The sequence below is a fragment of the Plecotus auritus genome (genome assembly GCF_963455305.1).
Source record: "Plecotus auritus genome assembly, chromosome: 7".
Classification (NCBI taxonomy): domain Eukaryota; kingdom Metazoa; phylum Chordata; class Mammalia; order Chiroptera; family Vespertilionidae; genus Plecotus; species Plecotus auritus.
Window position 1 is genome coordinate 101,652,987 of NC_137774.1, and position 13,936 is coordinate 101,666,922.

The window sequence follows — 13,936 nt, forward strand, 5'->3', positions numbered from 1 at the left end:
AGGGCTTTCCTGCTCTGGATCCCATGGAGACCTGCTTGGGTCTCATTCTTTTACACACAGAGCTCTGATCTTGGCAGAGCAGGTCTGCTTTGGTTAAGGGTTTAACCTTCTTTGGAATTAGGCTGCTCTAACTATGAAGCCTTGGGCCTGGTCCTCAACTTTCTCTGCCCTCTGCAAAAGATTAGTGACTCTTTGTGAACAACCAAGGAGGCCCTGTGACTTTCACACAACTCTTTCAATCAGGAACTAATTGCTCTCAGCTTTTCTTATTTTTTTTCTTCAGAATACCAGTTGTTCTTAGTAGTTACCACCCAATTGCATTGTGTCATTTATTACTATTTCTTTCACATTTCTCAGATGCTTAACACAGTGCAGTGGCTAATATGCTTTCCTCCACTGGCATAATATCCCAACTTATGGCTCTGGAGAGTTTTAACAATTGGACTGCCACTTGTACCAGAGATTACAGTGCTCTATCTGCCATTAGCAATAAAGCTTCTTATTGCCAGTGGGTAGCAAGTGATCCAGTTCCAAAAACTTCACCTTAATGCTTCTTTCTTGGACCATTCACAGGACCAATTTTTGCAGGCATGTTCTCTGTGAAGCACACTCTGAGATGCAGTTTTGACATATTCTACCTCACTCTGCCCAAGATTGGCTTAGCTTTCCTCTCTCATTCTTGAATTCCCATCTTTATGATTGGACCTTCACAAATACTGCTGTGAATACATTAATCACAGAGAACTCCCAGACGACTGAGCTGAAATCCCAGGAAAATCTTGAAAGTATTATAATAAAAACTAGTTAGCTAATTAATTAAAAGAACACGTTTTATCAGTGCAATGTTGACACACGTATATTTTCTATATAAAGAATGCCAGAAATATTTACCTGAATATAACTGCTAAATTCATGATGATTAGAAGCCTAGAAATAGGCTCCCATCATAAAGATTTCAGAAAGCTTTTAAAATTCATAGAAACTCTCCTATCATTATACCCATGGGACCTTATTAGAAACTTTTTCCAGATCCAGGCAGTATGGTCAATTGTTGGGTTCTATGTATAATTTAGAAAGGTGCATTCCTTAAAAGAATGACTGAATACTTGGGTCCTTGGGCCCCTAATTACATATTAGAGAGAATGAGTAACTTATGTGCTTACTCATTTCCCCAGAGTAATATAGACATTAATTATGTAATGCCCATTAAGTATTTGGAGCTTTTGAATGACAAATAGAAAGTATTAATAGTGAGAATTTTATTTTTATTAATTTTGTTCCATAATTCTAGGGTAAGAGTGATTTAAATATTTTCAGTAAAATTTTTAAAATATATATATACTTGTAGCCCTAGCTGGTTTGGCTCAGTGGATAGAGCGTCAGCCTGCATACTGAAGGGTCTCGGGTTTGATTCCAGACCAGGGCACATACCTAGGTTGCAGGCTCCTCCTGGCCCGGACCCTGGTTGGGGCTCGTGCAGGAGGTAACAAATCGATGTGTTTCTCTAAAATTGGTGTTTCTCTCTGTCTTTACCTCTCCCTTCTACTTTCCTTAAAAATCAATGGAAAAATATGCTCTGGTGAGGATTAATAAAATAAAATACCAAAAAAAAAATACAGAAGCATGGTCAGAATAAAAAAACATTAAGAAAAGTATACTTGTAAAGAGTTACTTTGCTGATTAACCCCACTTATTGATTTAAGAATTCACCTCTTAAATTATTTCAAGATTAAAATGCACTAGAAATGTTAGAAATCAAAACGTTCTTGAAACTGCCAAACGGATTTGGTAATAAATTAATTAAAAACAGGTTATTTTATTAAGAGTTTTAAAAATGTGATTTATAGATACTTTTCTGCAATGGTAAGGCTGGTGAATTTAGAAAAAAATTCAGAATCAATTGTGAAAATATAACAACAGATAAGCCAAACAGAAATATTGATGTCCAAATAATTTGATGGAGGCAAGTTTTCCTTGGGTAATTCATACTAGAGCCTTTGTGTGGACATTTCTTCCATTCGTGGCTCAGTGGTAATCTTTCCATAATATCTTCTATAATTGTTATTCTATATTCTTTTATTTTATTTTTCCATGTGATAATTATTTTTATGTCTTACTCTATAAAATATTTGGAGTTTACTTAGAAAGGCATACCATTAATCTCAGGAATGGAGTGAACTATCAGGTATCAAGAAACAGGTGAGAAATTTTGTGAGGGAACTCCAACTTACTGGTTCTTCCTTCTGTCAAAATCTGTGGAGGGCCTGAGATTTTGCTCTACTTGCAAGCTAACAAGGTAATATCATAGAAAATGGCAAAACCCACGAAACTCCTAGGTGAGAAGCAGCTAAACAGGAACTTTCAATGAATGAGCGATGATTAAAGGTAGGCATGGGTGACAAAGGAGGAATGTTGTTAGAAGGGCTAGGAGAGGGAGGAGTGGACAGGTAAATGGTTCCATGCAGAGGACAGCAAAAGTATGGAAACACCTGAGAACCTTGGAGTGTTCAACTTGTACTGTCTTTCAGATTTTGACAGCCTTGGTAGGAACTGTCACCTGTCAGAAGCAAGACCTTAAAAGGCAGCACTTGGCAGCAAGCAGTGTTGAGCACTTGATGTTGTAATGCAGTTTGATCTATGTTCTGATTTAATGCAGGGTTTTGGCTGACAACCAGTGGGAAATTTCTGTTTCCTTGTCTAAGAATATTTGTTACTGTCCTGTGACTGCAGCTTGGAGGTTAGTTTATTTTTAAAGTTGACTGTAACACTTCAATAGCTGCCCTATTATACAGAAACACACTTGAGGGCAAAAAATAACAGTGGTAACCACTCTAAATCAATCTCTTTTCTCTTCTCCAGAGATCTCTGCTTTTGTGTTACACAAAATTTTAATAGCAAATCATAATTCTGCTAAATGTCAGTGTTTACAGCATTCCATGTCTACCATCTGTACTTTCATTTTCCTGGGAGATGTAGTCCCCATCCATTGCTGTGTGCACCCTCCTATATGCTCATGACTCCCAGCTCCATATATTTACATTCTTAACTGCCTTGTCAACAACACAAGCACTTAGCATTCTAAATATCCAAAACTGGATTGTTCATCACAAAACATTCTCCTCTATCTGTATTTCTTATGTATGTATGTTACTGTTATCAACAGTCTTTCATCCATGTGTATTTCACCTCCTAAATATTTTTTTTAAAATCAAACTCTCTATGTCAACTGCACTGCCTTGAATGGTGTTATTTTCTTACCTATATCACTATATAGAGAAATTAAAAAATGAAAAAAAAAATGCAATAAAGGAATGAATGTGGTAGAACCCAGAAAGAGATGTAGTTGGAGGAGGAGCAGGCCGGGGAGTCAGCTGCAGGAGTAGAAGAAGCGGAGAAGAGGCAGCACCTGGTGTTGTTTTGAGGCCTTAGCTTGGTGTTTCCAAAGGACTTTTCAGCCACTTAGTCAGTAGCCTGGTGTAGGGATTTAGAGTGTGACAGTGTCACCATCCTAGTCCCATTCTAGCCTGGTGTAGGGATTTAGAGTGTGACAGTGTCACCATCCTTGGAGATACGCAGGATACTGTGTTGTGTGACATCTAAAGACAATTTCTCAAGATGCTGTTTGGGAGGATGGAAGAAATAGCCGTTGGGAGACAACACCTAGATTTTCCACTACCTGCCTTTCTGAGAAAAAAAACGATACAGAGCATAAGGACAGTGTATACGGTAACAGTGTTTTTGCTGCATTTGATTACTCTGCCTCAGATGCCATAGCATTCCATGTTATTGCTTCATCTGAAATGCCCAACACACACTCCCTTACTGACACGGCTAAAGAGACAGCTGTGAGGATACTTCCCAAGGCCTGCACTGTGCTCCCACCACTCAGGGAGCTCTCCTATTCACAAATATTCTTCCACCTCAGGCAACATTCTCCACCCTCCCCCACTCCCAGCACTACCAACACAGTGCCCTCCTCCAGGGTAGGGGTATTCCTTACTAACATTTAAAATTTTATCGACTTTGAGGATAGGCAAGCACACAATAACATGAGAATGTCTGTGTCTTTGTCATTAGCAGAAATAACATGTGTTCATACCATATTCCAGTTGTTACAGATGTTACAAAATGTCATTTATGCGCATCAGTACTTTAAATTTATGGTAGTTACTAGACTTACCCTCATAGTTATTTAGTGCATTGAAAATAAACAACTTTATTACAAATTTGCTTTTTATATTTTGATAAGTATATTTCGAAGTTATTGGTTTCCTTTGTTATCCTGTGTGTTTTATTTATGTTTTGTGAAAAATTATTTTGAGATGAGGGTCACAGGTTTCATCACACCACCAGAAGTATCTATGGCACAAAAAAACGAATAATTGTTTCTGTTTCAAACTCAGCTGGTTTCTGTGAAAATGATCTGAGTAAATAATTTTCTTTTTTCCCATGGTACTCTGCCTAGGTGATGTCAATTCTCCCGGCAGGTTGTTAATTACCAACACATTCTGGTGACTCCTTATAAGGCCAGCCCACTTCCCTGACTTAGAAGTTAGATATTTTATTGCTTATTTGACATCTTCACCTGATGCCTCAGAGTCATCTCAAACTTAACATATCCAAGATTAAATCCCTTAAAAATATCCCAATTCTGTTCCTGCCCTGTCTTACCGATTAAACAACATTTGGCCTGATGCTCAAACTGGAAATCTAGTAATAATCATCTTTAGTCTCCCCTTTTCTAATATCCAGACATCAAATTCATAAAAAGGTCCTATCTGTTCTGCCCTCAACTTGAATGTGCCCACTTCTCTCTGTCTCCATGGTTCCCATCCTGATCCAAGCCACTGTCATGCTTTTAGACTAGATTATTGTATAGCTTCTATATGGGTTTCCCTAGTTGCACTTATGCTCTTCCAATCTATTCCTCACATACCAGACTGAGTTCAAACACATTGGATCATTTCATTACCTTCTGAAACCCCTTCAGTGACATCTCATTGCATTTAGAACAAAATCTAAATCCCTTTGGTGCCTTTGAGTAATTCATTCCCTGCTTGTCTATCTACCCTTCTTTTGTAGCATTCCACTCCTAAATCAATATATTCCATCCATACCAGATTTTTGCAATTATTTTAATTCACAGTGCTAGAGAGTTTTCATTTGCCTCTATTATCCCTCTCTCCTTCTTTCTCCAACTTGCTCTGTGCCCAGGAGGCTGGCTTCTAAAAACTACATTAATGGTTTCCTTTCCTTCTGGGTCCTTGGGTTAAATAATAGGATGCCTTACCAGGAGATCTGAAGGATAAGTTATTTCTTTCCTGGCTTCCTCCCTGTGCAGTCACCTCTCCTTTAGTAGTTGGTCAAGGCCTCTCACAGCAGCCTGATCTACTGCCCCCTCCTTCTGGGTTCTGGTTACCACTGACCTCTTTCATCTTTTTGGCTTAGCAGTACTAACGGCTCTTCTACTGTTAACCCATCTATGCTGTGTTTCCTGCTCATAACTTTGTAAATAGTTCCTTCATTAATTTCTCTTCTAATTTCCCTGGAGTTGTCTTGTTACTGCTGGGAAAGTGGCTCTCTAAATGTTTTCTTATCTCAAGTCCTTTTCATATCCTTTAAAAAAAAAAAAGCATGGAAAGTGCTTTACCACATTCTTCACATGGCTAGCACCTATTCTTTAAGTATCAGTGAAAATATCTTCTTCTGAGGTGTTCTTCTTAACCAACCTAGATACAGTGAGACCTTCCTATAGTTTGTGTGGCAGCACACTATCTTCATTAATAATATAATGATGATGATAATAATGACAATGTCTAAAACATATTGGAAGTTTACTCTGTGCCAAGAATTGCCCTAAATACTTTGTTCGTCAACTTCTTTAATCATCACAAAAATGATATAGTGTGCGTGTGATTATAATTATTTTTCCCAGTTTACTTATGAGAACTCTGAGATGCACATGAAGTCAAGTACTTATCCAAGGTCACATGCTAGTAAGTGGCTTAAGTAGGAGACTAATATACAGAGATACATTGTGCTTATGTGAATAACAAACTTTAGCCTATATTTTGTAGTATTATTCAAAGAAAATATATACTTGAACAATTTCCTTTAAATATGAATACAAATCTTATAAGTAACTTAGGGTACAATATAATGTTAACTAATATTTTATATGTCAAAGGGGATAATTGGTTTATTTAATGCCAGACTCACTTTATGACTCAGAGGTTTTTTTTTTTTAATGATCAATAAACTGTAGAGCATTGCATTTTTTCAAATAAGACTTCCTTCTAAATAACAGTGTAACCCAATATAAAATTCTATTTCATTCCTCTTACTTAGCTTTCCCTTTTTACAAAGATATGGATTAAAGGGCCCATGAGCCCTTTTTATGTTAGTTTTTAGAACATGTTGGGCAAAGCATTAAGTCCTCATTGAAAGAATCTGCCATCCATAAGTTTCTTTGTTTTAAATAGAATTTATTGGGGCTACATTGATTAATAAAATTATATAGGTTTAAGGTATATAATTATGTGTCCACAACCACAAGTAATGTCTCTTTCCCTCATCATTTACCCTTTACCCACACCTGCCTCCCCTCACACCATTTCCTTCTGGTAATGACCATACTATTGACTATGAGTTTGTTTTTTCTTAATCCCTTCACCTTTTTCACTCAGCTCTCCCATTCCTCCCCCTGACAGCTATGAGTCTGTTTCTGTTTTGCTTGATAGCTTCTTTTGTTTAATACATTTCCATAAACTTGCAGATAATACTCCATTTTCACGTGTGTAGAACAAAGACCTGTCATTTATGTGATGATTAAATTAATAGAACTACTCTATTTCATGATTTCTAACACACAACATGAAACAAAAAGTGTATAGGTTTGCTATTGCACATTTACCCATTTACCAAAGTGTATTCAGCACAATCCTAATATCACCGAATGGATGCTCACTGCAATAGTTCCTGACCTAATAAGATGTGAAACTCTACAGAGTCTATTGCCTTTTAAACTCATTAAATGCTTGAGCATGCCAAATGTTCTGAGAAGTCCTAAAGAAAAAATATCTGTTTAGTGCTTTCAAACTTAGTTGAGCAAGATCCATTCTTCTCTAGACCAGTGGTCGGCAAACCGCGGCTCGTGAGCCACACGCGGCTCTTTGGCCCCTTGAGTGTGGCTCTTCCAAAAAATAACACGGCCTGGGCGAGTCTATTTTGAAGAAGTGGCGTTAGAAGAAGTTTAAGTTTAAAAAATTTGGCTCTCAAAAGAAATTTCAATAGTTGTACTGTTGATATTTGGCTCTGTTGACTAATGAGTTTGCCGACCACTGTCTAGACCAGCCTTGGGCAAACTATGGCCCGAGGGCCGGATCTGGCTGTTCTATCCGGTTCTCTTGCTCTCCCCTCTGCTCCTTTACTTTGAATTTATATTAGTTCACACAAACACTCCATCCATGCTTTTGTTCCGGCCCTCCGGTCCAGTTTAAGAACCCACTGTGGTCCTCGAGTCAAAAAGTTTGCCCACCCCTGATCTAGACCATTTAACATATCACAGAAAAATTTCATAGAACACACCTGGGGAAATCCTATCTAATAAAGAGGGAATATGCTAATTGACCATCACTCCATCACAAAGATGGCTGTACCCACAGCTGAGGCCAAGTTCCCATAAGGAGCCTAAACAAGCAATCAGCAGGGACCTGAGGCTACGCCCTCCCCCACCCCTGTGAGGCTTGACAGGGAACCTCAGGCTGCGCCCCCCACCTGGCAGGGCTTGACAGGGGACCTCAGGCCGCACCCCCTGCCCTGGCATCAGGCTGGGGGAACTCAGGCCATACTACCTGCCCCAGTGCCAGGCTAGGGGACCTGAGACCATGCCCCCCACCATGTGGGGCTTGACAGGGGACCTTAGGCCATGCCCTCCACCAGGTGGGGCTTGACAGGGGACTTCAAGCCCCGCCCCCACCCCAGAACCTGGACAGGGGACCTCAGACTGCACCCCCAGCCCGGTGGGGATTGACAGGGGACCTCAGGCTGTACCCCCCCACCCCAGCACCAGGGCAGGGGACCTGAGGCTGCGCCCCCCTGCCTGGCTGGGCGTGACAGGGGACCTCAGGCCGTGCCCCCCACCCAGCGGGGCTTGACGGGGGACCTCAAGGTGCATCCCCATTGCTGGGTTGGGAGAACTCAGGCCGCACCCCTGCCCAGCGGGGCTTGATGGGGGACCTGAGGTTGTGTCCCCCTCCTGGTGCTGGGCTGGGGGATCTGAGGCTGCACCCCCCCCCAACTTGGCAGGGTGATGGGGGACCTCAGGCCATGCCCCCCACCCAGCGGGGCTTGACAGGGGATCTCAGGCCATGTCCCCCACCTGGCAGGGCTTGATGGAGGACCTCAAGGCACACCCCCCCCACCCCAGTCTGGGCTGGAGGACCTCAGGCCACGCCCCCAGTCCTGGTGCTGGGCCAGGGGACCTGAGGCTATGCCCCCTGCCTGGCAGGGCTTGACAAGGATGGGACTGGCTGGGTCTGGATCTAGCCCAATGGGGGGGGCAGCCCGGTCTGGGTCTCATGTGATTTTGAGGTGCATGTGGGTGGGCAGGGACTTGACTCTGGGTCCCATGGTGTGCCCCAGACTCTGACAGGAAGAAGGTTTTCATATACATTTTACTAATTTTCTTTCATCTCTGACACTTCTATTATAGAGAAAGGGCAAATAGCAATATTAAATTATTTCCTCTAATTAATCCCCTTTTAATGTGCACGAATTTCGTGCACCGGGTCACTAGTATTGCTATAAGACTTTTAAAAGTCTGTATTTATATATTGGCATGAGTGAAATATTGTTTTCTAAATATAGGAACAGAAGTTTATCTTAAAATAACCAATGGAACCCTGGCTGGTGTGGCTCAATTGGTTGAGCATCATCCCATGCATTGAAGGGGTGCTGGTTTGATTTCCTGTCAGGGCACATGCCTGTGTTGCAATCAGGATGCATGCGGGTCAAGGAGGCAACCCACTGATGTTTCTCTCTCTCTCCCTCTCCCCTCCCTTCATCTTTCTAAAAAAAAAAAAAAAATCAGTAAAAAAATTAAAATAAAAGGAAAAGCCTGAGGAATTTACTACTGTAGGAGGAGAAATAAATTATTTACCTAGACCTTTTATTATTCTTACTGTTCATATCCTCCCTGTAGTAGCCATGAACTCTGGCTTCTATGAAACATGGCAGTTGCCCATAATACATTTCATATACTTAGGAGTTTTCTCCCATGTAAAATGTGAAAGTAGATTGCTTATAGGTAGTAAAGATGACAGTACAATTTCTATGTATTATAAACTACGAAATTCTGTTTGAAATTGTTGACAAAAGTAATCTCTGTTGACAAAGTACTTCGGTTTTCTTTATCATTTGGAATAATGTTAAGAGAAAGGAAAACAGAGAGCTGTCACTCTGAGTCAGAGAACACCTTAAGAGTAAAACATCATGCCAATTATTGGATTAAGAATTAAAAGATTTTTTAAAATACAGCACCAGAAGAATGATTGTTTCTTTCTCTTTTTTTTTAAATTTCTTTATTGATTAAGGTGTTACATATGTGTCCTTATTCCCCCATTCCCCCCACTCATGCTCTCACCCCCCTGTTGTCTGTGTCCATTGATTATGCTTATATGCATGCATACAAGTCCTTTGGTTGATCTCTCCCCCTTACCCCCACCCTCCCCTACCTTCCCTCTGAGGTTTGATGGTCTGATCGCTGTTTCTCTGTCTCTGGATCTGTTTTTGTTCATCAGTTTCTGTTGTTCATTATATCCCATAAATGAGTGAGATCATGTGATATTTATCTTTCTCTGACTGGCTTATTTCACTTAGCATAATGCTCTTTCCATGTAATTGGATGGTGATAAATTCTAAAGCTCACCTTTCTGGCCAGTTACTTTTGCCCTTAATTTTGGCTTCTATACTTTGTATTTCACCGATAGTTTCAATGATCATTGCAGTATCTTCACATTCACTCTCTAAATCTTTACCTCCCTCCCCAAGTAAATATCTCCCCAAACTTATATGCGGGGTTGTGTGAAGGACGGTCTTTCTGATCATAGGCAGAGGTTTGTCCTTTGGCCTCTAGTATTTTTCTCTCTCTTGTTTGGTTCTCAATAGCTGCAACTGTGTCTGAAAAATCTTATTTTTAGAAAGTATGAATCGAGAGACTACACTTCTGTCTGTGCTTTCTATTGATAAGACTGTCAACCTCTGCATGACTTCTGCCACTGATGAAAAGCCTGTTTATATTAAGCAGGTGACTTGCGTTTGGGTTATTTAACTGAATGTCATAGCTTCTTGATTTGCATAAAGGTACATTGTGGATATTTAGTTATTAGAAGAAGAGTGGAAGCCTTCTGTTGTGAGTCCCAGGACCTGCCCATTTAACATGAAATTGTTCTGTCTGCACGGAGGCAGCTTCACTTCCTGGGTAGGAGAGAGGACATCACCATTGAGTTCCAAGGTAACCAACAGCAGAAGTTGCTTAGCATGACCTCATAGGAGGGATGAGATCTTGATTAAAGTGTTTGGAATGATGCGGAAGGGAGGTGTTCATTCTTCTGTGTTTCAAGGGGCTTCTGGCACGGAATTAAACTGTTATCCTAATAGAGAGAAAAGTTGCTAAGAATTCATCAGATGGAAAATCATAATTGTGTTTATTAAACAATATGTTCAAATAAATGTATTTTAAGTCTTGGATAAATTATAAAATTGCCATCTGGGCATAATCTCTTAAGAAGCAAAATTAATTGTCAAGTTCACTTTTATAAATGAGTTTTATTACTGTGACATTCAAACTGTTCCAAAGTCATTTTGTTGTAGAATAACATAGCCTTTTGGTGAAAGCAGATAGTGTTTTTTTGAATTCTGAAAGTAGAAGGTGAATCAAAAACAGTGTCCAATTCATATATCAGCACTTCCTCCCTGCCAACCTCTGCATCCATGAATTATTTTTCTGTTGAATCCACACCTGTCTGGAGGGTGATCAGTTCTCCTTCCAGTTTCCCTAATGAATCAACCCACGGGGTCACCATTAGTGACAATGCATTTTCTAATAAAAATGTAAGGAGAGAGATGGATAGAGGAGTATATATCACACACCCCACAGTAACTACTGAAAAGAACACATTGCTCATCTCTACCATTTCATCTCTTGTCTGTTTTTTGTTATTGTTAATCCTCACCCATGGATATTTTTCCATTGATTTTTAGAGAGAGTGGAGGGAGGGAGGGATGGAGAGAGAGAGAGAGAGAGAGAGAAAGAAAGAGAGAGAGCCATGTGAGAAAGACACATCAATTGGTTGCCTCCCTTAGGCAGCCAGACCAGGATAGGGCCGGGAGATGGAACCTGCAACCAAGGTACATGCCCTTGACCAGAATCAAACCTGGGACCCTTCAGTTCGTGGGCTGAAGCTCTATGCACTGAGCCAAACCAGCTAGGGAAGTCTTTACCGCTTTCTTTCTCACATACAGTACCCATTTTGGCTTGCTCCTTATCTTTAATATTTTTCTTCCACACTTTCAAAGCCTTTTCTCCTTCATGAATAATAGATGTTCATTTCTGTCCTAACTCATAACTCCAATTTTATTTCCCTAATTTCCTTCACAGCATTCAGCCAAACAGAGAGATTTCCCACCTATAGAAGCCACACTCCTTAAAAATGGGAGCCAAAAATAGAAATACTAAAGTTATTCTCAAATAAAGTTAATCTTGAGGTGGTACTACTCATATGGCACAACATATACTAGTATACTCCGATCCTCAGAAGTTTATTTCTGTGTATTCTAATTAGCCCCAAATATAAATTCACTGTTATATGTAACTGGCAGTGGTTAAAAGTTCATGGGGCTATAGCTTTGGGTCTCTAGATAGCAGTAATTTAGGAAGGAAGACCAATGAGCATTGAAAAATCAATTAACATTTAACATTAACTTAACCTAATTTTTATTTCAGTTTATCTGAAGGCTCGAAGAGCAGAACACTTTAGATTCTTGTATGGGGGGAAAATTCTAAGTTTCATATATAATTAGTGTTATTACTACATGAATGAGCTGGAATAGCTCAAAAACAATCATAAGCCACAATTAGCTTATTATTTCAAGGTAATAATTGAGGACATTATGAAAATACTAAGGAAGAGTTAGACTCACACCTGGTAATGTTATCCCATTGGCACCTACAGTGTACTAAACGGATGCTTATATGCTATGGAGTAGTGCCAACAATGGAACTGCAACCCTGCAGAGACAGTTCATCTGGGAAGAGATATTCATTTATTTCATTTAATAATGAGCCCTTAGCAGAGATGAAGTTGAATAGTTGAATATTTTTTAAAGAAACAATTATTATGTAAGTTTTGATAATGTTATTTCTATTTTGGAAATAGGATGTAACTGTATAGCTGATTCAGGGAAAGGAATTACTTTGATTTCTAGAAAATAGCTATAGAATTATAATGGCTTTTGAAGTCACTTGCTATTTCAGCATGGCTTTTCTGTCACTGGAATGAATTAAATTTCATGAGCTCTGTCAGTTAACTCCCTTTTGCTTTTATATTCATTTAATATTTGTGCCAATTGCAAGAATGTTGAAATCGAGACAGTTTATGATGGTATATGTAAAGTCTAGATTCTGAGTTATAACTAGCAAATTCAACATGTGCTCAGGTCAGTAATTATTCATGAGTTTAACCAAGGCTTATTGATTGCCTCCTATGGATCAAGCACAGTGCTAGGCACTGAAAACATAACAGTAAATAAAACTAACGTATGCCTACCTTTATGAAGCTTGCATGTTAGGAGCAAGTGATATGAAGGAAGTATAACAGAAAAAGAGGATAAAGGATAAAAGGTCTGTGATTTTAGGGAGGATGGAAAGTGATTGCTTCTCTGGGAAGGTACAGTATGGACAGAGATCTGAAAAACTGGAGGGGGCAAACCGTGTGTTTATCTGGGGAAGACCATTCCAGGCAGAGATAATAGCCAGTCGCAGGGCTCTGTGCAAACGTGCTCGTTGGGGTCTTAGACTAGGCAGTGATCTGAGTATGGTAAGCAACAGAAAGAGTTATCAGAGAAGATGTCAGAAGGCACCCAGGGACCAGTTTACATATAGTTTTGTGGGCCAAGGTTAAGAGTTTGGATTTTAAGTGTGAAGGGAAGCTGTTGGAAGATTTTATGCATAAGAATGATATGATCTTACATAATTTAAATGATTATTTAATCAGAATGATTATTGAGTTTTGGCTTCTGTGTTGCTATGTAGGCCAAAAGAGAGTAAGAGTCTACTCAGTAGTCCCTGTGAGAATTTATAGGGACTTGGGGTGGGGTGGTATTAGTGAAGATGTTAAATTGATTAGAATCTGGATACATCTTGAAGAAAATGATGACAGGATTTGCTATTGGATTGTATGTCGGTGAGCAAAGAAGACAGAAGTTAAGGATAAATCCAGGGTTTAGACCTGGGCAAAGCAAAGTTTGTTTCTATGGGATAAAACTCGAGACTGACAGAGCTAATATCTGTGAAGCAGTAAAAAAGAAATAAAAACAGTAGATTTGGGGGTGAGTGGATGCTGAATGATGAGGGGCTGGAGTCACAGTTTATTGCAACACAGCTGGATCTGTTACCCCACATATGGGTTTCGGGCTTGGTCTACGGCCCAGATGTGGAAGGCAGCTCTGTGTGATCTGTGCTCAAAAAGGGCACGGCACAGCTCTTCATGTGGAATTTCTGAATGCCATAGTAAATTGGCCTATTTTGTAACACAAGTTGATTAAATACATGCTGATTATTTAAAGAAGAGACCAACTGCTGTGCTCTTTTATAACTGTGCAAAAATCAATGTTGTTTTGTTCTTCAATTTCTTTTAAAAAAAGCTGGTAATAAAGC